Source organism: Pelobates fuscus, chromosome 4 (genome assembly GCF_036172605.1).
Source record: "Pelobates fuscus isolate aPelFus1 chromosome 4, aPelFus1.pri, whole genome shotgun sequence".
Classification (NCBI taxonomy): Eukaryota; Metazoa; Chordata; class Amphibia; order Anura; family Pelobatidae; genus Pelobates; species Pelobates fuscus.
This window is the reverse complement of record NC_086320.1, coordinates 214,914,862-214,940,619: the sequence shown is the minus strand read 5'-3', so window position 1 is coordinate 214,940,619 and position 25,758 is coordinate 214,914,862.

Here is a 25,758-nt window from a genome sequence, read left to right as displayed (position 1 = left end):
CCAATACCAAGACCCAGGTATTGGCCTTCCTAGGGACGGCAGGATATTATAGACGTTTTGTCCCTGATTATAGTACGATAGCCAAGCCACTGACTGACCTGACCAAGAAGAATTTACCTAGGCAGGTCCTGTGGTCTCCCGATTGCGAAGCCACATTTCAATCCCTCAAACATGCACTTGTTAATGCCCCTGTCTTGGCTGCCCCAGTACCTAACAAACGTTTCCTTGTCCATACAGACGCTTCCATGTATGGACTGGGGGCTGTGCTGAGCCAAGTCGGGGAAGATGGAAGAGAGCATCCGGTCGCATACCTCAGCAGAAAGTTGTTACCACGGGAAGTGAGTTATGCGGCCGTAGAGAAGGAGTGCCTGGCCCTGGTATGGGCATTGAAAAAACTAACCCCTTATCTCTATGGACAAGAATTTTCTCTGGTAACCGATCACAATCCATTGGTATGGCTTAACCGGGTCGCAGGAGACAATGGCCGGTTGCTAAGATGGAGCTTGGCCCTGCAAACGTACAATTTCACCATCAGTTACCGACCCGGTAAACTAAATGGCAACGCCGATGGGCTATCTCGGCAGCTTGACAATTCTCCGGACAAGTGAATTCCGGTCACCCCTAAGTTAATCCGAAAGGATCAAGCCAGGTCTGCCGGAGTGTACCACTAGGAGGGAGCCGTGTGACAGACCCCTTTTGGAGTAACAGATACCATCTCGGAGAATTGCCTTTTTACCTGGATTATCGTAGACTTCAGGTACTTCTGGATCTGTACGGTATACACAGCCACGTGGGGAGAACAATGTGTCGCGGCCATTTTGACCACACGAACTAATGACCGAACACTCACGAACTTTCCACACGACGAATTTCCACCTTACCGGTAACTTACGCCCATGCTGGTCGACAGGTCCAGAGTACCGAACTAGAGACACCAGATCCACGAGAGAGTTTCCGTATTGTAGCGGATTGGTACCGGGCTGTCCCACGACATGTATGAGAATAAGTGTATTTGGTCATATGGCTGGTTTAATGTGTATGTACATGTATAGAAAGCATGGTATCCGGGTATAATGACAGTTAAATGTATGTAAAGAATTGTATTCCTCTAGTTGTTCGGTAGAATCATTCAAATAAAACAAGGGAATGAAACTACCGAACAACCAGACCACCCAGGAATGAGTGTGCCTCCAATTACCGTTTGCAACAATGTTGCAAACAGGTAATTGGCAATCAGTGCAGTGTGGTCTTTGTCCTCTGGGTGGCCGCCATTCGGGAAACAAACACGTGGCGGCGGCCATCTTAAACTACCGAACAGCGGTGTTTTGCCGTCGAGTGTCTGGAACTAAAATCGGACACTTGACTAGGCAAACACCGCTGAGACCTCCATACTTCCAGAAATTCGTATGGAAACTGCCGAATGACCCGCCGTTCGGTAGAAAGAGCCCCATAAACAAGGGAATTCATTCAAACCCTCTCCAGGCTCTATAACACAGGCAATTCGCCTGTTTTCATTCCCTTGTTTGTGACCGACCGCAGGGCCAAAATGCATGGAACTGTTTTCGGATACTTTACCCATGCGGTCGGTCAAATCTTTGGAACCCCATATCTCACGAACCATTCATCCGAATGGGCTAATTTTTAAGTATGTTGGTCCCCCAGAATAGAGCTATCTGGGGATGTTGGATTTGTGGATGTACCCCAAGTATTTAGGGTACATCCAAAACTCGGGGAAAACTGTGTACACAATAAGGGGATTATGATGCTAGAGGAGGGGAGGAGATCTGTGGGAGGTTACTACTTAGAGATTGGATAATGTCTTAAGTGTTAGAACCTCCTCCCTTGCATGGGAGAGGGCTTTATAAGGAACTGTGGAATAAAGCTTGTCAGACTACTCCTGAAACTGTGTGTCGTCCAGTTATTGGGATTGCGATGGGGATACTGCTGTATTACTTTACCTGCTGGAAACCTTGCCTATGGACTTAACATCACCTTGTTCCTGAGCCTCACTGGAATCTCTAGTGGAGAATAGCTGTGCAAGATCGGCTCTCCGCTACATTGGTTGGCAGCGCTGGGATCCAAACTCACAGAGGAACTAGCGTAAATGGAGTACGGATGGAGATTGATTTTTCTGCGCTAAAACGCTCCACGCTAAAGGACCTCCTAGAGGCAAGGGGTATACAAGCCAGCAATAAGAAGAAAGCAGTACTTGTTACAGAACTCATGGCAGAGTACAGAATGGAGGGCGATTCAGTTCCGGCACAGAGGGAGCCGGGAGGAACACCACAAGGATCGGAATTCCAGAGGCAGGTTCAGTTCAGGCTATCCTTTTATGGGGAAAACCCCCCAACAGAAATTGTTACCAGGACAATGGCCGAGGTACAAGAATTCATCCTAAGGACACAGGCACCAGAACAAAGCTCTGCAATTAATGTGCCACAGGAAGGTAAGCCTAAAATACCATACCAGGCTTTTAAAACATATGTGGAGGCAGAGGAAGATATAGACGCTTTCCTGCAAGACTTTGAAAGACTGTGTGCACTGCATAAAATTAACGCAGAGGACTGGGTACCTATTTTGGCCGGAAGGTTAACCGGGAGGGCAGCAGAGGCATATCGGACTGTACCTAATGACGAAATAAGGAATTACAGTAAAGTGAAAGAAATTATACTCGCCAGGTATGCTATAACACCCGAGGCATACCGGCGGAGGTTCCGGGATCTAAAGAAAACAGAGAAGGACTCGCACGCAGAGTGGGCATGCCGATTACAGGGGGCAGCGCTCGGGTGGGTGCAAGCTAGCAAGGCACGTTCTATGGAGGATGTAATACAAATGTTGCTGATGGAGCAGTTCTATGAGGGAGTAACCAATGAGGTCCAGGAATGGGTAAGGGACAGAAACCCTACTTCCCTTACCGAGGCGGCTAGGAAAGCGGATGACTACCTGGATGCACGCAGGTCACAAAAACCTGCAGCTCCAAAAGCAACCTTTAAAACATTCGGGGGAAACAACTACACCCCAGCTCCACCGAGACCGCTACCACCACCTCCACCACCCGCTGCACAGCCCCGGTTCCGACAACCCACCGCTGGCCCCTGTCATCACTGCCAGAAGTGGGGACATTATAAAAGGGAATGCCCACAGCTACGGGACCGTTCCACCTGGATTCGTCCAGGCCCACCTCCACCCAGGGCGGCCGCAGCCCACCACTACCAGGACCTAGTCACCACCCCATATGGTTCCGCAGTCCCCATTACTACTGTGGAACAATGGGAGGTACTGCACGAGGCAGATCCGGTCCAGGCCAATGTGGATAATCTACGGCACCATCGACAGACGGTATATCTGAATGGTACAGCAGTCCGGGGATTACGAGATTCGGGAGCCACCATCACTTTGGTACAGAGCCACCTGATTTCAGATCAGGCAAAACTGAACAAAACTGTTGCCGTCCGGGTAGCTGGGGGAGCAGTGTACCGGCTACCTACAGCAAGGGTACATTTACATTGGGGAGCGGGGGCAGGGGAAGTGGAGGTGGGGTTGATGCCACATTTACCGGCGGAGGTTTTATTGGGGAACGATCTGGGGAGGCTCACTTCTGCTTTTGAGCCCCAGTCACCCACCACAGGAGAGGTCAACCCTGTAGTCACCCGACAACAGGCCCGCACCCAGGACCACAACACACTGCCGGAGGTCCAGGTAAGCAACCCTACCCCCCCTCTAGAATGTGTCCCCTGGGCTCCACCTAATGAATTTGTAGCTGAAGTCGCAACAGACCCCACGCTTCAGGTGTATAGGGACAAGGTTGGCACGGGTTCCCCCGGGGCAGAGGGAGAGAAGTTTATCTGGGATAAACAACTTTTATACAGGGAAACAACCAAACAGATTACGGGGTTAGACCCGATAGCGAGGAGACAATTAGTGGTACCACAGCGGTACCGGGCTGAATTACTCCGGATAGCGCATGATATTCCGCTATCCGGACATCTAGGGGTTAGTCGCACCAGGTACAGACTAACCCAGAGTTTCTTCTGGCCAGGGATTAGCCAGGAAGTACGCAGATATTGCACGACTTGCGATACCTGCCAGAGAGTGGGAAAAAGGGGGGATCGCAGGAAGGCTAAACTTCACCCCTTACCCATAATAGAGGAACCTTTTAGCCGAATAGCGGTGGATCTGATAGGCCCCCTCAATAAAGTTAGCCCGTCAGGAAAACGGTATATTTTAACGGTCGTAGATTATGCCACCAGGTATCCAGAAGCAGTGGCTCTGACCAACATCCACGCTGAGACGGTCGCGGATGCCCTCATGCGGATATTCTCCCGGATGGGATTACCCAGGGAGATTATTTCGGATCAGGGTACCCAGTTTACCGCAGAATTCACCCAACACCTCTGGAGGATCTGTGGCATTAAGCCTATTATCAGCGCCCCTTACCACCCCCAGACGAACGGGCTCTGCGAACGATTCAATGGTACCTTGAAGCAGATGCTCCGAACCTTCGCAGAGACCCACAAGGACTGGGAACGATTCCTGCCGCACCTCCTATTTGCATACCGGGAGGTGCCGCAGGAATCCACAGGGTTCTCCCCGTTTGAATTATTGTTTGGAAGGAGGGTCCGAGGCCCATTGGATCTTATTAGAGAGCATTGGGAGGGAGACCGGAGCACAGATGGCACTCCCATCCTACCATATGTGTTGGCCTTTCGGGACCGCCTAGAAGCGTTGACCAAGACGGTACGGGAAAACCTTCAGGAGGCCCAGACCCGCCAGCGTACATGGTATGATCGGGGAGCCAGGGACCGTAGCTTTCAGGTCGGGCAGAAGGTACTAATTTTAAAACCTGTCCGACATGATAAGTTACAGGCCGCCTGGCAGGGCCCATATAAGGTGGTGGAGCAAAGATGCGATACCACCTATATTATCGGCCCCTGCACAGGGACTGGGGGGCGACGCATGCTCCATGTGAACATGCTGAAGCCCTACCACGAGCGTACTGAGGAGGTAACCGCCATCTGTGCCCCTAACACGGAAGAGTTTGACAGCTTACCCCTCCCCGATTTGCTGGGGGATGGGCAGCTGTCCGGAGATTTAGGGGAGGTTACGCTGGGAGATCGGCTGAGCCCACAGGAGCGTATCGAGGTACAGCAACTATTGGAAGAGAAACGCGACACGTTCTCTAATGTACCTGGATACACGCCTCTGGCAACTCACCGGGTCGAGACCCCAGGGCAACTACCCATGCGCCAGACGCCATACCGCATTCCAGAAGCGGTACGGGCAAACATGCGTAAGGAGATCGACGAAATGCTCCAACTGGGGGTGATTGAACCCTCAGACAGTCCTTGGGCATCTCCTGTAGTCCTCGTACCAAAGCGAGACGGTACGACCCGCTTCTGCGTGGACTATAGGAGATTGAACGAGAAGACTGTATCTGACGCCTATCCGATGCCCCGGATAGACGAGTTACTGGACAGAATGGCCAGGGGCCAATACCTCACCACTATTGACTTGTGTAAAGGGTATTGGCAAATCCCCCTGGCCCCAGACGCCATCCCGAAGTCGGCCTTTGTCACCCCATTTGGCTTGTACCAGTTTAAGGTCATGCCATTTGGGATGAAAAACGCCCCAGCCACCTTCCAAAGGATGGTGGATCGACTCCTAGATGGATTCCAGGACTATACATGTGCCTACCTGGACGATATTGCTATTTTTAGCAATACGTGGCAGGAACACTTAGCTCACATCGGAGCTGTACTAGATAGGATAAGGGAAGCAGGTCTGACCTTGAAGCCGGCCAAGTGTAGTATCGGCATGGCTGAGGTACAATACCTGGGACATAGAGTAGGGTGCGGTAAACAAAAACCCGAACCCGCCAAAGTAGAGGCTGTAGCCCAGTGGCCCACCCCTAGGACTAAGACCCAGGTTTTAGCGTTTCTAGGGACAGCAGGGTATTACCGGAAGTTTGTTCCCAATTATAGCGCCCTGGCCAAACCCCTCACTGACCTGACCCGTAATAACCTTCCCCGCCAAGTAAACTGGACCCCGGAGTGTGAGCAGGCATTCCAACAATTGAAAAATGCACTGATAAATGCCCCTGTCTTGGCAGCTCCCAATCCAACTAAACGTTTTCTTGTTCACACAGACGCTTCTATGTTTGGATTGGGGGCAGTACTGAGTCAAGTCGGGGCCGATGGCGGGGAACATCCAGTGGCTTACATCAGTCGCAAACTGTTACCTCGAGAAGTAAGCTACGCCGCCATCGAAAAGGAATGCCTGGCTGTGGTGTGGGCCCTAAAGAAGCTACAACCCTATTTATATGGACAGCCCTTTTCCTTGCTCACGGATCACAACCCGTTAGTCTGGCTGAACCGGGTGGCTGGAGACAACGCCAGGCTGCTGCGCTGGAGTTTGGCGCTACAGCCTTTTGACTTTAATATCCAGTACCGGCCGGGTAAGCAGAATGGAAATGCTGACGGGTTGTCAAGACAAACTGACTTAGAGAAATGATCCGTGAGCCCCCGGACATCCCCAAGCCGATCCGTGTTGGATCAGACTGTGTATGCCGGCTTGTGGGCAAGGGGGAGCAGTGTAGCGGATTGGTACCGGGCTGTCCCACGACATGTATGAGAATAAGTGTATTTGGTCATATGGCTGGTTTAATGTGTATGTACATGTATAGAAAGCATGGTATCCGGGTATAATGACAGTTAAATGTATGTAAAGAATTGTATTCCTCTAGTTGTTCGGTAGAATCATTCAAATAAAACAAGGGAATGAAACTACCGAACAACCAGACCACCCAGGAATGAGTGTGCCTCCAATTACCGTTTGCAACAATGTTGCAAACAGGTAATTGGCAATCAGTGCAGTGTGGTCTTTGTCCTCTGGGTGGCCGCCATTCGGGAAACAAACACGTGGCGGCGGCCATCTTAAACTACCGAACAGCGGTGTTTTGCCGTCGAGTGTCTGGAACTAAAATCGGACACTTGACTAGGCAAACACCGCTGAGACCTCCATACTTCCAGAAATTCGTATGGAAACTGCCGAATGACCCGCCGTTCGGTAGAAAGAGCCCCATAAACAAGGGAATTCATTCAAACCCTCTCCAGGCTCTATAACACAGGCAATTCGCCTGTTTTCATTCCCTTGTTTGTGACCGACCGCAGGGCCAAAATGCATGGAACTGTTTTCGGATACTTTACCCATGCGGTCGGTCAAATCTTTGGAACCCCATATCTCACGAACCATTCATCCGAATGGGCTAATTTTTAAGTATGTTGGTCCCCCAGAATAGAGCTATCTGGGGATGTTGGATTTGTGGATGTACCCCAAGTATTTAGGGTACATCCAAAACTCGGGGAAAACTGTGTACACAATAAGGGGATTATGATGCTAGAGGAGGGGAGGAGATCTGTGGGAGGTTACTACTTAGAGATTGGATAATGTCTTAAGTGTTAGAACCTCCTCCCTTGCATGGGAGAGGGCTTTATAAGGAACTGTGGAATAAAGCTTGTCAGACTACTCCTGAAACTGTGTGTCGTCCAGTTATTGGGATTGCGATGGGGATACTGCTGTATTACTTTACCTGCTGGAAACCTTGCCTATGGACTTAACATCACCTTGTTCCTGAGCCTCACTGGAATCTCTAGTGGAGAATAGCTGTGCAAGATCGGCTCTCCGCTACACGTATATTATGTGGTTCCCCAGTAAATGGTGCAAACGTGTATCTAGCGAACAGCCCAAACGATCTAGGGGATTTTCACGTATATTGTTCCCCTAGATCTCCGTTCTCTAATACACGTAGCACATTGTATTTTCGTTGCATATTGTGTGTGTTATTAAACTTATAATAATTGTGAAATATTCTGCCCGGTACAGTGGGAGGGATTCCCACTGTAAATGTATTATCTCCTCCGGATACGGGGAGGAGTTGTTGTACGGCATAAAAGCCCGAGCTGCAGAATAAAGATTGCCTATTTTTTTGACCCTCAACACAGAGTCTCGTCTCGTGCTTGGAGGGGATATTTATTACGCTGATTTGTATTCTCGGGAACGTGTTTTGTTACAGCTGACTTCGTCTTGGGGGAAAGGACACCTTCTTGGCGGCGTAAACCCCTACTGCTCCGGGGTGCCGCTACAGTCCCATAATACTATCAAGCTATACTTAACAGGCATTCAACACCATATGTAATCACCAATACAGTCATTAACCCCTTAAGGACACATGCCGTGTGTGACACGTCATGATTCCCTTTTATTCCAGAAGTTTGGTCCTTAAGGGGTTAAAGCTACAATTTACCTGGCCTTTTTTGGGTTCCTTAGACCACATGAATTTACCATCTGTAATAAACGTTTAACTCGCAAGTTGGAATAAACTTGGAATTACTAATAACATTAATAACTAAAAATAATAACTTAAAATAATAAATTAAAAACTGAGTGTAAAGTCAGAGTCCACACTCCTTGCTTTCGGCAATTCAATAATATTTATTAAGAGAGGCTAATTAAACAAATAAACAATACATATACACATGGGCGTCCGCAGAAATTTTTCCGGGGGGGGCATAATTGTAATGACATCTATGCTTGGCCCCTTTTTGACAGTGTCATGAAGGGGAGGAGCATAGTCATTATCACATAAAGCCAGGGTGAATAAAGCCTTATGATGTGGTGTCCAGAATAAAGTGGAGGGTTCACTTCTATATTTGGCTCCTTCTGCTCCTTTACCTTTCTGCTTATTTTGCGCCCTTCTGCTCCTTTCTCATTCTGATTCCTTTCTGCTCCTTGCAGGCCCTTTCTGCTCCTTGCAGACCCTTTCTGCTCCTTCTCCTACTTTAGTTTTGTGCTCCTTGCTGTCCCTTTCTGCTCCTTCTTCAACTTTACCTTTGTGCTCCTTCTGATTCTTTCTGCTCCTTTACATGTGTACTCCTTCTGTCCCTTTCTACCCCTGCTCCTTGCATACCCTTCCTGCTCCTTGCTGCCCCTGCTCCTTGCAGACCCTTCCGGCTCCTTGCTGCCCCTGCTCCTTGCAGACCCTTCCGGCTCCTTGCTAACTCTTCATTTAGGCCCCCTCCCACCCCCATGCCTCACTTGCCTAATCTATAGGCTGCCCCCCCCATGCCTCACTTGCCTAATCTATACCCCCCCATGCCTCACTTGCCTAATCTATACCCCCCCATGCCTCACTGGCCTAATCTATAGGCTTCCCCCCATGCCTCACTGGCCTAATCTATAGGTTGCCCCCCCAATGCCTTACTCTCCTAATATATAGGCACCCCCCATGCCTTACTCCCCTAATATATAGGCTGCCCCCCATGCCTTACTCCCCTAATATATAGGCTGCCCCCCCATGCCTTACTCCCCTAATATATAGGCTGCCCCCCATGCCTTACTCCCCTAATATATAGGCTGCCCCCCATGCCTTACTCCCCTAATATATAGGCTGCCCCCCCATGCCTTACTCCCCTAATATATAGGCTGCCCCCCATGCCTTACTCCCCTAATATATAGGCTGCCCCCCATGCCTTACTCCCCTAATATATAGGCTGCCCCCCATGCCTTACTCCCCTAATATATAGGCTGCCCCCCGCCATGCCTTACTCCCCTAATATATAGGCTGCCCCCCCATGCCTTACTCCCCTAATATATAGGCTGCCCCCCATGCCTTACTCCCCTAATATATAGGCTGCCCCCCATGCCTTACTCCCCTAATATATAGGCTGCCCCCATGCCTTACTCCCCTAATATATAGGCTGCCCCCCATGCCTTACTCCCCTAATATATAGGCTGCCCCCCCATGCCTTACTCCCCTAATATATAGGCTGCCCCCATGCCTTACTCCCCTAATATATAGGCTCCCCCCCATGCCTTACTCCCCTAATATATAGGCTGCCCCCCATGCCTTACTCCCCTAATATATAGGCTGCCCCCCATGCCTTACTCCCCTAATATATAGGCTGCCCCCCATGCCTTACTCCCCTAATATATAGGCTGCCCCCCATGCCTTACTCCCCTAATATATAGGCTTCCCCCCATGCCTTACTCCCCTAATATATAGGCTGCCCCCCCATGCCTTACTCCCCTAATATATAGGCTTCCCCCCCATGCCTTACTCCCCTAATATATAGGCTACCCCCATGCCTTACTCCCCTAATATATAGGCTGCCCCCATGCCTTACTCCCCTAATATATAGGCTGCCCCCCCTCATGCCTTACTCCCCTAATATATAGGCTGCCCCCCCTCATGCCTTACTCCCCTAATATATAGGCTGCCCCCCCATGCCTTACTCCCCTAATATATATGGTTTCCCCGCCCCCCATGCCTTACTCCCCTAATCTATAGGCTGCCCCCCATGCCTCACTCCCCTAATATATAGGCTGCCCCCCCATGCCTCACTCCCCTAATATATAGGCTGCCCCCATGCCTCACTCCCCTAATATATATGGTGCCCCATCCCTCACTCCCCTAATCTATAGGCTGCCCCCCCCATCCCTCACTCCCCTAATCTATAGGCTGCCCCCCCATCCCTCACAACCCCTAATCTATAGGCTATTTTAAACCCCCCATCCCTCACTTACCTGATCTGTAGGCTGTCTCTGGCTGCATGTGTTGCTCCCCTGCGGTTTCAGTCAGTCAGAGAGAAGCAGGGATAGATGCAGCTTCCTGTCCCTGTCTCTCTCCATACACAGAGCCACCTACTGGCTGGCGCCGGTATTGCAGTTCATTTTAAATCTTACACGAAAATTAGCAAAACAAGCTGAAAAATCCAGGGGGGGGGCAAGTTCCCCCCCCTAACCCCCCCCCTGCGGACGCCCATGCATATACATTTGAAATAGGCTAGTATATGTTGCTACTAAAAACTAATCATTGACTGAATGGAAAGTAGGCTAATTAACATAACAAAACAGGCATAGACACATGATACAGTTACCACTCCATTGATCAGCAGCTGAGAGTAAAAGAGAGAGGGTGTGTATAGTGGGGAGAGGGGAGAGAGAGAGAAGGTGAGGAGGGTGAATTCAAAGAGAGGTAATTCAAAAGAGAGAGAAAATGTGCTATTCACAGGGCTTTAAACAGGTTAGCCCCTCCTTCTGCTGGACACACCTCCCTTAGTCAATCCCTTAGGATGTAACAGAACCAGAGTGCCTCCTGGGGGAGGGGGGATTGCATTGGAAGGGAATGGAGGAGGAGTTTATCAACAACCCAACTGATTTTGCCTGGTGAAAGGCCATGTGCTTCACAGAGGACTCCATAATTGCCTAAGGGTAGAATGGGGGCTTGAATCCCTGTATTAGAACACAATAACACTTCATTGGCATACAGTTTGGCTGTTAATCACATCCCCCCACTTATTACACCATCCATAGCAAAAATCACTCCCATGAATGCCTCAAATGATTACCACTGGCCTTTTTTGGGTTCCTTAGACCACGCAAATTTACAATCCACAGCAAAAATCCCTCCCATGAATGCCTCAAACAATTACCACTGGTCCTTTTCGGCGAGAGCGTCTGCCATTCTGGCTCAGTTCAATATCAAAACCGATTGGAGCAGAATGGACACTGAGCTGTTTTGCAGGCACTTCGCCAGACTGAGGACACCAGCTTGTGCAATCTGCGCATGCCACAGATTACTTGGTTAGACATCACGATCATTATGTACTGCCACTACCCGGTACCAAGACTAGTCAGCTGGGACAACCGGTTCATATCACATATTACCATATGCAAAACAGATGGTGCCCAGTGAAGGTTTTGGAGGCTTATCTCCTCGCCCTACCTACACCATCAGACACACCTTTGCTGTCACTTCACGGGGCAGTCCTAACTAAACCAAAGTTCATGTTGTACGTACGATTGTTACTAACAAGACTGGATTTAAATCCTAGTAGATATTCTTGACACTCGTTCAGGATAGGGGCCGCAGCTACAGCCTCCAGTCATGACATACCAGTCAATGTTATTAAATCACTAGGTCAATGGATGTCATCCACCTTCTCAGTATACATACCGCAACCCATAAAGGAGATGCAGAGGGCTTTTGGAAAAACGTCATCTTAAGGTATTTCTTTGTATTATGCTCATTGTATTAAAATTATCTTTGGCAAGATACTTCCTTCCTTTTTGCCCACTTTATTTACTGGCCTACCACATATGTCGGTATCTGCACACTTCAACTGACTTTGTCCTATAACATGTTGCGTCACTACATGACTTTGCATCAACATATTGATGGTTGCACAGAACACAAATGTGTGTGTGTGTGTATGTATGTATATGTGTGGATATTGTGACAAAAGTACTCCTTTCCCTTGGTACCTTGTCCTGGGATTGGGGTGTTACACACAGTCTTTTCAGGCTTTAGAGACACTTCACACGCTGGATGAGGTAAAAGGACTTGCTCTTTTATTGTGGCTCCAAAATAAATGCACAGTAAGGTATAAAGGTAACAAAAATATACAAAACAAAAGCCTTGCTCTTCTGAGCACTAACTAAACAACATAATCAACTAACTGGGTTGGATGGCTTGTCCATTTCCCAACATAAACAACCTTACTGTTTCAGGTTTTCAGCTCTCTGTTTCCACTCACAGAAACCAAACACAATCTCCCTCCTTCCTTGGCAGGGGAGTACTTAACCCCTTCAGGACGGAGTCAATAGTGCACGTTCTGATCAAAACAAAACGTAAACAAAAACTGGAATTTGCGCTATATGTCTGTTCACCCGTAGTTCCCCTCTTTCATATTATATGCACCCACACTTATTATATATCATTTTGTTCAGGAGAAACAGGGCTTTAATTTATCATTAACTATTCATATATGGAACATAATTCATTATGAATAAAATTTAAAAAAATTGTGAGAAAATAAGATTTTTTTTTAAATTTGTATTTCCGTCTGACATTTTAGCTGTGAATATCATAATACTGTTAGGTTTTACTGCACAAACATGCACATATTTGTAATCAGCGATGTCTCACGAGTACAACAGTATCCCCCATTAACAGGTTTTATGGTGTTTTGGAAAGTTACAGGGTCAAATATAGAACGTTCCATTTTCAAATAGAAATTTGCCAGATTGGTAATGTTACCTTTGAGACGGTGTGGTAGCCCAGCAATGAGAATAACCCCCATAATGACATACCATTTGAAAAAGTAGACAACCAAAGGTATTGAAAGTGGGGTATGTTTAGTCTTTTTTAGTAGCCACTTAGTCACAATCACTGGCCAAAGTTAGCGTTCATATTTGTTTTTGTGTTAAAAATGCAAAAAACAAATATTTGGCCAGTGTTTGTGAATAAGTGGCTACTAAGAAAGACTGGACATACCCCACTTGCAATACCTTGGGTTGTCTACTTTTGCAAATGGTATGCCATCATGGGGGTAATTCTCATTCCTGGGCTACCATACGCTCTCAAAGGCAACATAACCAATCTGGCAAATTTCAATGTCAAAAAAATGAAATGCAAGCCTTATATGTGACTCTCTAACTTTCCAAAACACCATGAAACCTGTACATGGGGGGTACTGTTATTCTCGGGAGACTTCACTAAACACAAATATTAGTGTTTTAAAACAGTAAAACATATTACAACAATAATATAGTCCATAAAAGTGCCGTTCGTTTGTAAAAAATGCAAAAAATGTCACTTTTACTTAAAATATCATCGTTGTAATACAATTTACCAATTTAAAAACACTAATATTTGAGTTCAGCGAAGTCTCCCGAGTAAAACAGTACCCCCCATGTACAGGTTTTATGTTGTCTTGGAGAGTTACAGGGTCAAATATAGTGCTTGCAAATTAAATTCTCAGCACTTTCTCCCTGTGTTGTCAGGTATGTCAATCAAATTTTAATTAAGCAAATCACCTAATTATGTTAAAAGATTACTTAAATATACACGTAGAATTTTAATATATATGCATTTATAGGTAGACAACCAAAGGTATTGAAAGTGGGGTATGTTTAGTCTTTTTTAGTAGCCACTTAGTCACAATCACTGGCCAAAGTTAGCGTTCATATTTGTTTTTGTGTTAAAAAAGCAAAAAACGAATATTTGGCCAGTGTTTGTGAATAAGTGGCTACTAAGAAAGACTGGACATACCCCACTTGCAATACCTTGGGTTGTCTACTTTTGCAAATGGTATGCCATCATGGGGGTAATTCTCATTCCTGGGCTACCATACGCTCTCAAAGGCAACATAACCAATCTGGCAAATTTCAATGTCAAAAAAATGAAATGCAAGCCTTATATGTGACTCTTTAACTTTCCAAAACACCATGAAACCTGTACATGGGGGGGTACTGTTATTCTCGGGAGACTTCACTAAACACAAATATTAGTGTTTTAAAACAGTAAAACATATTACAACAATAATATAGTCCATAAAAGTGCCGTTCGTTTGTAAAAAATGCAAAAAATGTCACTTTTACTTAAAATATCATCGTTGTAATACAATTTACCAATTTAAAAACACTAATATTTGAGTTCAGCGAAGTCTCCCGAGTAAAACAGTACCCCCCATGTACAGGTTTTATGTTGTCTTGGAGAGTTACAGGGTCAAATATAGTGCTTGCAAATTAAATTCTCAGCACTTTCTCCCTGTGTTGTCAGGTATGTCAATCAAATTTTATTTAATCAAATCACCTAATTATGTTAAAAGATTACTTAAATATACACGTAGAATTTTAATATATATGCATTTATAGGTATTTAAATTCTACGTGTATACTAATGTAATCTTTTATGTAATTATATGTATTTATCTATATATATATATTTGCGGTTATTTGCATTTTATATATAGATAGATATATATAGAATGTCATTCTAAGTGTATTTTGTTACATATATATATATATTAATAACAAAATACAGTTAGAATGAAATTACATATGTATATATAATTTATATTAAATTTTGTTTCAATATTTTATTTATTAATTGTATTATTTTATTTATTTATTATTGTAATTATACGTATTTATATATATAATATATGTGTATATATATTATATATATAATATATATGTATATTATATATATGTAACGTCATTCTAAGTGTATTAGAATACTAATATATATACTTATATTTGTATTAAAATACACTTTGTATGACGTTAAATATATATAATATACATATATATTATATATATAATATATATACATATATTATATATATAAAAATGCATTTAATTTATTTTATAACCTGTCTAATATTTTTATTTTACACCTCCTACCAGCAGGGGGACTGTCTAATATTTTAGACAGTCCCCCTGCTGGCAGATCCACAGCCAGCTATAGGGGGCCATGTGATCGCTCTTTGAGAGCGATCACATGGCCGCCGGGGGCCTGATTTGCCGTGGGAGGGCTGCCTGGGCTGTGAGGCAGTCCTCCCGAAGCGGAGCGCCGGCAAGGTGAGTATACCGGGTGCTCCAGGGGCTTCAGCCGTTACGGCGTGCTATGCCGTCACAACAGCTTTAAAGCCCACTTAATCCGTGACGGCATAGCACGTCGTAACGGCGGGAAGGGGTTAATACCACTGGTAATTGACAATCCTTTTCAGGTGAGTTAAATTAGGATTCAAACTCTGGAACTGGACTTCTCACCTGTAGGTTACAAGCAGCTTCCAAAATGTGGAGTGGAGCACTGGCCCACCCTACTCTCCAAGTACTCCACCCCAGGGCCCAAATATACACATATTTAAAGTGCAACATTCATTATAACATAACACATTTCCCTGGGGCTAATTACACAAAGTAGGATCCTTGCAAAATCTGGGGAGGTATATAGATTCCCTCCAGCACAATTCCTTGCTTTCGTTCACAATATATATATATATAATATATTCTCTATTATTCCCTATTCACATATTAAACTTTAACAGTGATTTATGCAGGTCTTTTGTGTTCAACTAATTCAAATACCACAGATGTGTATTCTGTTGCATCTCCCAAGTGCAGCAGTGCTCCATATTTATATATATATATCTTTGGCACATTTTTGGTGAACTTATAGAATCAAATTAGAGGCATCCCCTATTTATGATATTCACCTTTGCTTGTTCACCAGAGATGTTTTTTTTAACCCCTAAAGACCGCAGCCAAATGTACAAGTTGTGAACGAAACAAAATGTAAACAAAACCTGGCATTTGCGCTATATGTCTGTTCAACCGTAATTCATCTCTTTCATATTAAATGCACCCCCCCTTATTATTTATCATTTATTCAGGGGAAACAGGGCTTTCATTTAATATCAAATATTTAGCTATGAAACATAATTTAATATGAAAAAAATGGGAGAAAATAAGATTTTTTTTTTTTTTTTAGTTCTACATGACATTTTAACTGTCAATGTCATAATACTGTTTGCTTTTACTGCAATAAAATACACCTATTTGTATTCAGCAAAGTCTCACGTGTAAAACAGTACCCCCTATGTACAGGTTTTATGGTGTTTTGGGAAGTTACAGGGTCAAATATAGCGTGTTACATTTGAAATTGAAATTCGCCAGGTTGGTTACGTTGCCTTTGAGACTGTATAGTAGCCCAGGAAATACATTTACATCCATAATGGGGTATGTCCAGTCTTTTTTAGTAGCCATTTGGTCACAAACACTGGCCAAAGTTAGCGTTAGTATTTGTTTGTGTGTGAAAAATGCAAAAAACCCAAATTTTGGCCAGTGTTTGTGACTAAGTGGCTACTAAAAAAGACTGGACATACCCCATTTGCAATACCTTGGGTTGTCTACTATTGCAAATAGTATGCCATCATAGGGGTAATTTTAATTCTTGGGCTACCATAGGGTCATAAAGGCAACGTAAGCAATCTGGAGAATTTTAATGTGAAAAAAATGAAACACAAGCCTTATATTTGACGCTGTAATTTTTGAAAACACCATAAAACCTGTACATGAGGGGTACTGTTGTACTCGGGAGACTTAGCTGAACACAAATATTTGTGTTTCAAAACAGTAAAAAGTATTGCAACAATAATATTGTCCGTGTAAGTGCGTGAAAAATGCAAAAAAACTTCACTTTTACTGGCGATAGCATCGTTGTAATACATTTTACTGTTTTGAAACAAACTAATATTTGTGTTCAGCGAAGTCTCCCGAGTAAAACAGTACCCCCCATGTACAGGTTTTATGGTGTCTTGGAAAGTTATAGGGTTAAATATAGTGCTAGCAAATTAAATTCCCTATACTTTCGGCATGGGTTGTCAGGCAGGTCCCGCTAATTGTAATTAATTAGGATACCTAATTATGTAAAATTATGACATAAATATATGTGTAGAATTAATATATGTATATATATATATATATATATACATATGTGTATATATACGTATATATATATATATAATTTTTTAAACATATTTTTATTTATATATAGGTATATATATACTGATATATACGTATATATTTATGTATATAGATATATATTATTTCGTTCTACGTGTATTTTGATATAAATATTAACATCACAATACAGTTAGAACGAAATAAAACACATCTATATATTTTTTAATATTTTATTTTTAATTATTTTTTTATTTTAGTTTTTTACGTATTTACATATTTTTTTATATTATATATAAATATATATATAACAATAATTATATATATATTTAATCAGTATCAGTCTACGTGTAATTTGATATTAATATATATATATATAATTATATATATATTAATATTAAAATACACCTAGACAGTGTATGTGTGTGTGTGTATATGTGTATATATATATGATCTACCGTATATACTCGAGTATAAGCCGACCCGAATATAAGCCGAGGCCCCTAATTTTATCCCAAAAAACTGGGAAAACTTATTGACTCGAGTATAAGACTAGGGTGGGAAATGCAGCAGCTACTGGTAAATTTCTAAATAAAATTAGATCCTGAAAAAAATATATTAATTGAATATTTATTTACAGTGTGTGTATAATGAATGCAGTGTGTGCGTATGTGTGTGTGTATGAGTGCAGCGTGTGTGTATGAGTGCAGCGTGTGTGTATGAGTGCAGCGTGTGTGTGCATGAATGCAGTGTGTGTGTGCATGAATGCAGTGTGTGTGTGCATGAATGCAGTGTGTGTGTGTATGAATGCAGTGTGTGAATGCAGTGTGTGCAGGGCCGGTGCAAGGATATTTGCCGCCGTAGGCAAAAAAAAATTTGCCGCCCCCTCCCCCCCCCATATGTCCTGACTTCCTCTCCTCCTCCCTTAGTGGTCCTTACCTCCCCACCCCCGTGTTCCTTCACCCCCCCCCCCAGTGGTCCTGACTCAACCCTCCCCTAGTGGTCCTTACCCTCCCCTCCCCTAGTGGTCCTTACTTCCCCCTCCCCTCCCATAGTGGTCCTTATCCCACCCCCTCCCTCTCATAGTGGTCCTTATCCCCCTTCTCCCTCCCATAGTGTTCCTTATCCCCCCCCATCCCTCCCATAGTGGTCCATATACCCCCCCTCCCTCCCATAGTGGTCCTTATACCCCCCCTCCCTCCCATAGTGGTCCTTATACCCCCCCCCCCTCCCATAGTGGTCCTTATCCCACCCCCTCCCTCCCATAGTGGTCCTTATCCCCCCCCTCCCTCCAATAGTGGTCCTTATCCCCCCCCTCCCTCCCATAGTGGTCCTTATCCCCCCCCTCCCTCCCATAGTGGTCCTTATACCCCCCCTCCCTCCCATAGCGGTCCTTATACCCCCCTCCCTCCCATAGCGGTCCTTATACCCCCCTCCCTCCCATAGTGGTCCTTAACCCACCCCCTCCCTCCCATAGTGGTCCTTATACCTCCCCCCCCCCCATAGTGGTCCTTATACCCCTTTTTTTTTTGTTATTATTAATTTTTTTTATTATTATTATTTTTTTATTATTTCTTTTTATTTATATATTTTTTTTTTTCGTCCCCCCTCCCTGCTTGATATATGGCAGGGAGGGGGGCTCTCCTTCCCTGGTGGTCCAGTGGCAGTTCAGTGGGGGGGAGAGGGGGGCTGGCAGAGCTGTAACTTACCTGTTCTGCAGCTCCTGTCAGCTCTCTCCTCCTCTGCGCCGTCCGTTCTGCTCTTCTGTCAGCTTACACTGTAAGTCTCGCGAGAGCTGCAGAACAGGTAAGTTACAGCTCTGCCAGCCCCCCTCTCCCCCCAGTCTGTATTATGGCAATGCAAATTGCCATAATACAGACCTTGACTCGAGTATAAGCCGAGTTGGGGTTTTTCAGCCCAAAAAATGGGCTGAAAAACTCGGCTTATACTCGAGTATATACGGTAAGTATATATTTTTTTTTACACTTATTTAACTTATTTTAATTTTATTTCCAGCCAGCAGGGGGACTAACTGTCATTACAGTTAGTCCCCCTGCTGGCAATGCCTCAGCCAGCAGACCGGCCATGTGATTGTGAGGTCCTCGCAAGGACCTCACTCTCACATGGCCCGGGGGGGCTGAAGAGGACGGAGGTGCCGCGGGGGGGCTCCCTGGGAGTCCCCCCAACCGCGATCGCCGGCGTGGGATCGCCGGCGACCGGGTAAGTGAAAAAAAAAAAGGAGGGCGTACTATTACGTCCTGCGGCGTTTAGAGCCGCTTTAAAAAGGACGTAATAGTACGCCCTCCGGTCTTAAGGGGTTAAAATGAAACTAGGTTACCATGCTGACCAGCACCAGACTTATTTCTAACTATCAAGTTCAACACAATCAAAACATTACTAACTATTACAGCATCTACACCGTTTCTAAAGATCCCCATGCAAAGTAAGCTTTCTTGAATGGTACATTAGAACTTTACATGTCACAACCAAGGGCTGCCATCAGGGGGTGACAAGAAAACCCGGGCCCCATGTGTAGCAGCGGGGCTGCCACCGGTGCAGCTGCACCATGGCCCGCACGCTGATAGGGTCACCCGATGGGCCCTATATTTTCAGTGGTCCGGTCAGTCTGCAGCCATGTAATAGCTGCGCATGAGAAGGAGGAGAGTCAGCCAGGCCATGAAGAGGGAGAGCCAGCTGACTCCCATCAGCTCCAGACGTACATACATACACATATACCTACATACATACTGACATACATACACATACATAGATACATACATACATACTGACAGACATACATACGCGCACACAGCTAATTTTTCAGCCAAATAATTAGCTGTGTGTGCGTATGTATGTCAGTATGTATCTATGTATGTGTATGTAAGTCTGTATGTATGTCAGTATGTATCTATGTCAGTATGTATGTATATGTCTGTCTGTATGTATGTGTCAGTATGTCTGTCAGTATAGCAATGGAAAATTGGCACCGAAGGATCAGCGCTGGATATGGTCACAGAAAATAATATATTTAAAAGGCAGCACACCTACAAGCAGAAAAGGGTTCCCTCTTGATACCCCACAATATGCAATAGACATGAAGAAAAGAAAAGAAGGTTGCGCCTAATAAAATGGAATGTACCAAAGATAAGAATAACAGTAGTATGTACAATAAAACAAGTGTAGTCCAAGTACAATGGTATATAAAAAGTAATAAAAAGTCTTGAAGGGAACAGCCAGACTGGATAAAATCAGAAATTCTTGGAGGTAGAGTGCTTGTGATTCCAGAAGTACATGTAAAACATAAAAGAGAGAACTCCAATGGTACAGTATATTATAGGATATATTTTAAAATCTATATAGAGTCTGTTCTACTCACATTTACCAGAGCTATATCCAGCTCTGGTGTGTATAGCGTGAAGTGGAATGTAGGATGTATGTGGTAGGTAGATTCTTCAGATGTTTTGCAATGATAGAGGTTTCAAACCGAGCAGATAAAAAATGGCAAATAAAGTGCTCACTGTAGAAATAAAACTTTAAAATAATTCACAGTATAGGAGATGTACTCACATTTGTTTGAGCAGGCTTGCTTACTGCTCGATGAGTAGGGCGCTGGTGGTATAATCCCCACCTAGGATTCTTTAGTCCTCGTTTAAGATGATAAATCAGGATGCCAAACTGAGAAGGTATTTAAACAAAATCCTTTATTTGGTATGAATAAATAAAATGTATCTACAACGTGTTTCGCCTTGCAAGGCTTCTTCAAGTAGAAAAAAATAGATCAACCTGGCAAAATAATCAACCTGGCATCTCATGGTTTATATAGGGGATAATAGCAATTAAGTTTTTTGAATTTGGCGCCATAATGACGTCATATGGGCGGAGCATTATCAATATATTATAAAAAATGTAAAAGGACATATAAACATTACATTCAGAAGTAAAATATACAGTACTTTCATATATTGTATTTCATATGTAAAAACAAAGCTTTATTCCTTAGTTTAATCACTTTTTTATAGACCACGTGACGTGCGGCATTACTTGATATTCAAAAAAACATTACTCCTCATTTAGAAAACCCAGAGTGTATACAGCTAATGGATAAAATAGAGAAAAAGTTAGAAAAAGTGTTTGAAGACACTACTACTATAAAAAAGAAAAAAAATTGAAAGGGACCACAATGATTTTGAGGAAGATAAAGTCAGAAGTTATAATAAGAAAATTCATAACCCTCACGGCCCTCAAAACCATTCTGACAATACCCTCTCAAGGGCCCCTGGATACAATAAAAGATATAATACACCAGGGGTCCCAAAATTCTGGAATAAATAATTCCACCAAAGACTCTAAAAGAAAACCACTCTCCCCCTTAAAAAAAAAAAACCCATCCACTCTCCAAAAATTACCAATTACCCCAAACTCCAAAAAATGATAGGTGAACAAGAGTCACATACCACAAGCAGACACTCACCACCAAGGGTAAATAAATCAGAAAATGGAAGACCCTTTAAACCACACACACACACAGAAATTATTACCACTGCCAACAGATATAATGTATTAAGTCAAGGTAAAGACATTTCCAATGAGAATGATGAGAGATTTTTTAGGGCCACGCTATATGTATACCAACACACATCTAAACAGGAGAGACACTGGCCCACAAAAGAGATTCCATCAAGGGGATCAAGAGGAGGAAGAAGAGTACAGCATAGAAAAAAGAAAAAAGTGGTAGAATCTTAAGGAATTTTTAATTTATCCTAAATAACCTTACGATCTAACCAAATTAAAGTTCTAAACAAAGGGCTAAAATATGCACCTTCCACTTTATCGAATCATTTTCGTAATTTTTTAGATGTACATAAATTTATGATAAATCTGTCCCTGAATTTTTTTTTTAACATCACCCCTTTCCCAACATCTGATGTTTTAATGAATGACAATTTCATACAGATCATAAACACAATTCCACATTCTTCCCTACAAATCAAATCAGTGCCCACATGCAAACATTTAGTACAGCTGTCATTAATGATTTGGAACAGATGCCATCCAAAATACCTATAGTCATTATGGATACCTCCTACTAGGAAGAAGAATGCTATAGAATTTTATCAGATAGTACCACATATAAAGTTTTAAAACCCCACTACAGAGATTAAAGTACATCTACAGCTACTTTTAGACAGAGGGAGGACCTTCGGTATTCTAACTAAGAAGGAATATGACTATGTATCTATTAGATACCACAAAAAAACAGTTACTCAAACATCTGACAAAACCCCCTGGCAGACCCATCATCCTAGGGATTGACTCACTCACTGCCAATCTATCCCAATATATAGATATTTTATTGCAACCATTTGTTAAAATGTCTCCCTCTTATATTAAAGACAGTAGTGAGCTCCTTAAACTAATAGAAGGTAAAACGTGGAGTAACAATTTATGGCTAGTGATGTGTGACGTCACATCATTCTACACAGTGATAAAACATAACTTAGGTTTAAAAGCCATTAGGAATATTCTATATGAAAAAGCTGAAATGACCATGGAACAAGTAGAGTTTCTTATAGAATGTATTTATTTTATTTTATCTAATATTTTTTGGGGCATATTAATGATATTTATCTCCAAATTACAGGCACAGCGATGGGTACTAGATTCGCACCCAGCTATGCCAACATCTTCATGACCTTTTGGGAAAATATCTTCATCTGGAGGGGACATTCCTGGGTGACAAATCTAGTCCTCTATAAACGCTATATAGATGATTGTTTTTTTTTTATCTGTGAAGGGCAGGAATCGAATCTGAAGGATTTTCTGTTGCACATGAACAATAATGATTTTAATTTATCCTTTACTTATAAATATAGCCAGAGATAGATTTTTTTTTTTAGATCTAGTTTTTTATGTGGAACAAGGTATTTTAAAATCTAGAACCTTTTTTAAGAGTGTAGATGTTAATAATTTTATTCTGAATTCAAGTTGTCATTATTCCCATTGGTTGAACAATGTTTCTCTAGGCCAATTCCAAAGGATTAAAAAGAACTGTACAGAAGAAAAAAATATGCATAAATCAAATAGAAAAAAATAGAAAACAGTTTGAGAAAAAGGAATATGACCCCAATCTACTTGATAGATCAATACAGAGGGTGAACCAGATAGATAGGAATCAACTATTATTATCTAGAAACAAGTGTGCATCAATACATAGTAATGATAAGCACAACTGTCCTGTTATCTTCAATTACAGTTCTCAATCATCTCACTTAAAAAAAATACATTTAAAAAAAATGCAATTTTTTACTCCAAGACCCTGTATTCGGTGCTATTCTACCTCCAAAGCTTAAGATCCTTTTCAGGGGAGCCCCCACCATTAAACAGAAAATAGTTCACAGTTTTAAGGCCCCTGATGTGGCTAAACATTTTCTAAATTACCAAAAAAGCTTTTTTTAAATGCGGGCAGTGCAATATTTGCAAAACCACAGGGTCCCCTTTTGGAAGAATAACCAGCTTTCAGTCACAAAAGACTAATAAATCATAAATTATTGAAGACTGTATCACATGCCATTTGAAACAGGTTATTTATTTATTGGAGTGTTAATGTGGGCTGCAATATGTGGGCCAAACCAAAAAGTTATTAAAGACAAACCTCAGAGAGCATGTCTACAATATTAAAAGAAAATGTGAAAACCACACTGTGTCTAAACACTTTTCAGAAGTTCACAACAATGACCCTAAAACATTAAACCTTTGTGGTATACAAACGTATTTCATATTTCCCTCTTGAAACCGTTGGTGTGTAATCGCTACACTACCTCGGTGCCATGTCCATGTTGATAACCATGACGAATATGAAATACGCAGCATCATTGATTCACGACTGTTCAGAGGACAGATCCAATACTTGGTGGACTGGAGAGGGTACGGTCCAGAGGAATGCTCCTGGGTTCCAGCCTCTGATGTCCATGCCCCATCGCTCCTTTGTTCCTTTCATGCCCGCTTTCCCATGAAACCTGGATCCACCCCTGGGGGAGGTTGTTGAGGGGGAGGTACTGTCAGAGTTTCTCTGCTGTTTTAAACAGCAACCCTTCCTCTCTCTGTGTTTGAGCTATTCAGCTGCTTTTTAACGATCAGCTCCTTCATTACTGTTTCCACGGTTAGTCACCTGGTTGTTAGTAGCCAGCCCTGTTGCTAATCTGTGCAGCCTATTTAAGCAGCAAGATCCAGTACCTCCTTGCCCTTGCGTGGTTTCCTATTTCCCAGATGACTTCCTGTTTCCTGTGTATTCCTGGTTCCTGACTTCTGGCCTTGTTCCTGACTCCGCTGCTCTCCAGTCTCCTGATTCTGGCTCATCTGACTACCTGCTTTGGTGCCTGACCCCTGCTTGCCTCCTGGACTTTGCTTTTGGTTTATTTCATTTGTTGCTATTTATTTAATAAAGGTGTTTAGCATCTATGTTCTGTCTCTGGTTCCTGGTCCCTTACAGGATGCAAGTTACAGAGAGGAATATATGAATTCAAACAAGTTGCAAGTATGTGGAATGAGAAATTTAAATGCTGAACTTAATTTAGAGTAAGGCAGACCCATGTCTATTTACCAGACAAAGAATTTGAACATTAGCTTACCTACTTGTTTATATAGATGGCACAACAGGGCAGATGCAAGGAATTCTGCCGCCCTAGGCAAAGATCCATTTTGCCGCCCTCTCATGAGATTGTTCCATTGTATCACAAGTTTATTCACTAAACTCCACAAGGAAACAGTCCATTGACTACTTTTAACAATTTAGTAGATATACCCCAAACAAAATGTTATTTTTTTTCCTGCAAGCCCTCTATTCAGCAGCTTCTCATTGCTCATGCACACTCAATCACAGCTTTCCTATGTTTCCCATTGTCAGGGACCAGGAACCAGACAGAGACGGAACTAGATGCAAACACACCTTTATTGATAAATAACAAATAAATAACAAAAGCAAAGTCCAGGAATCAAGCAGGGGTCAGTCACCAGAGCGGGTAGTCAGACAAGCCAGGGATCAGGAGCACGGAGAGCAGCGGAGTCAGGAACAAGGCCGGAGTCAGGAACCAGGAACCAGGAACAAACAGGAAACACAGGAACAAGGAGACTTCTGGGAAACAGGAAACCATGCAAGGGCAAGGAGGTTCTGGGCTTAGCTGCTTAAATAGGCAGAACTGATTAGCAGCAGGGTTGATTACTACTCACAGGTGAGTAACCGTGGCAACAAGCAGAAGGAGCTCATAGTAATTGCAGCTGAAAACTCAATCACTGAAACAGAAAGGGTTGCTGTTTAAAACAGCAAGGAAACCCTGACAGTACCTCCCCCTCAACGACTCCCCCCATCTCTGCTGGTGGGTCCGGGCTTCATGGGGAAGCGGGCGTGATAGGAATGAAGGAGGGATGGTGCATGGACATCAGAGGCTGGAACCC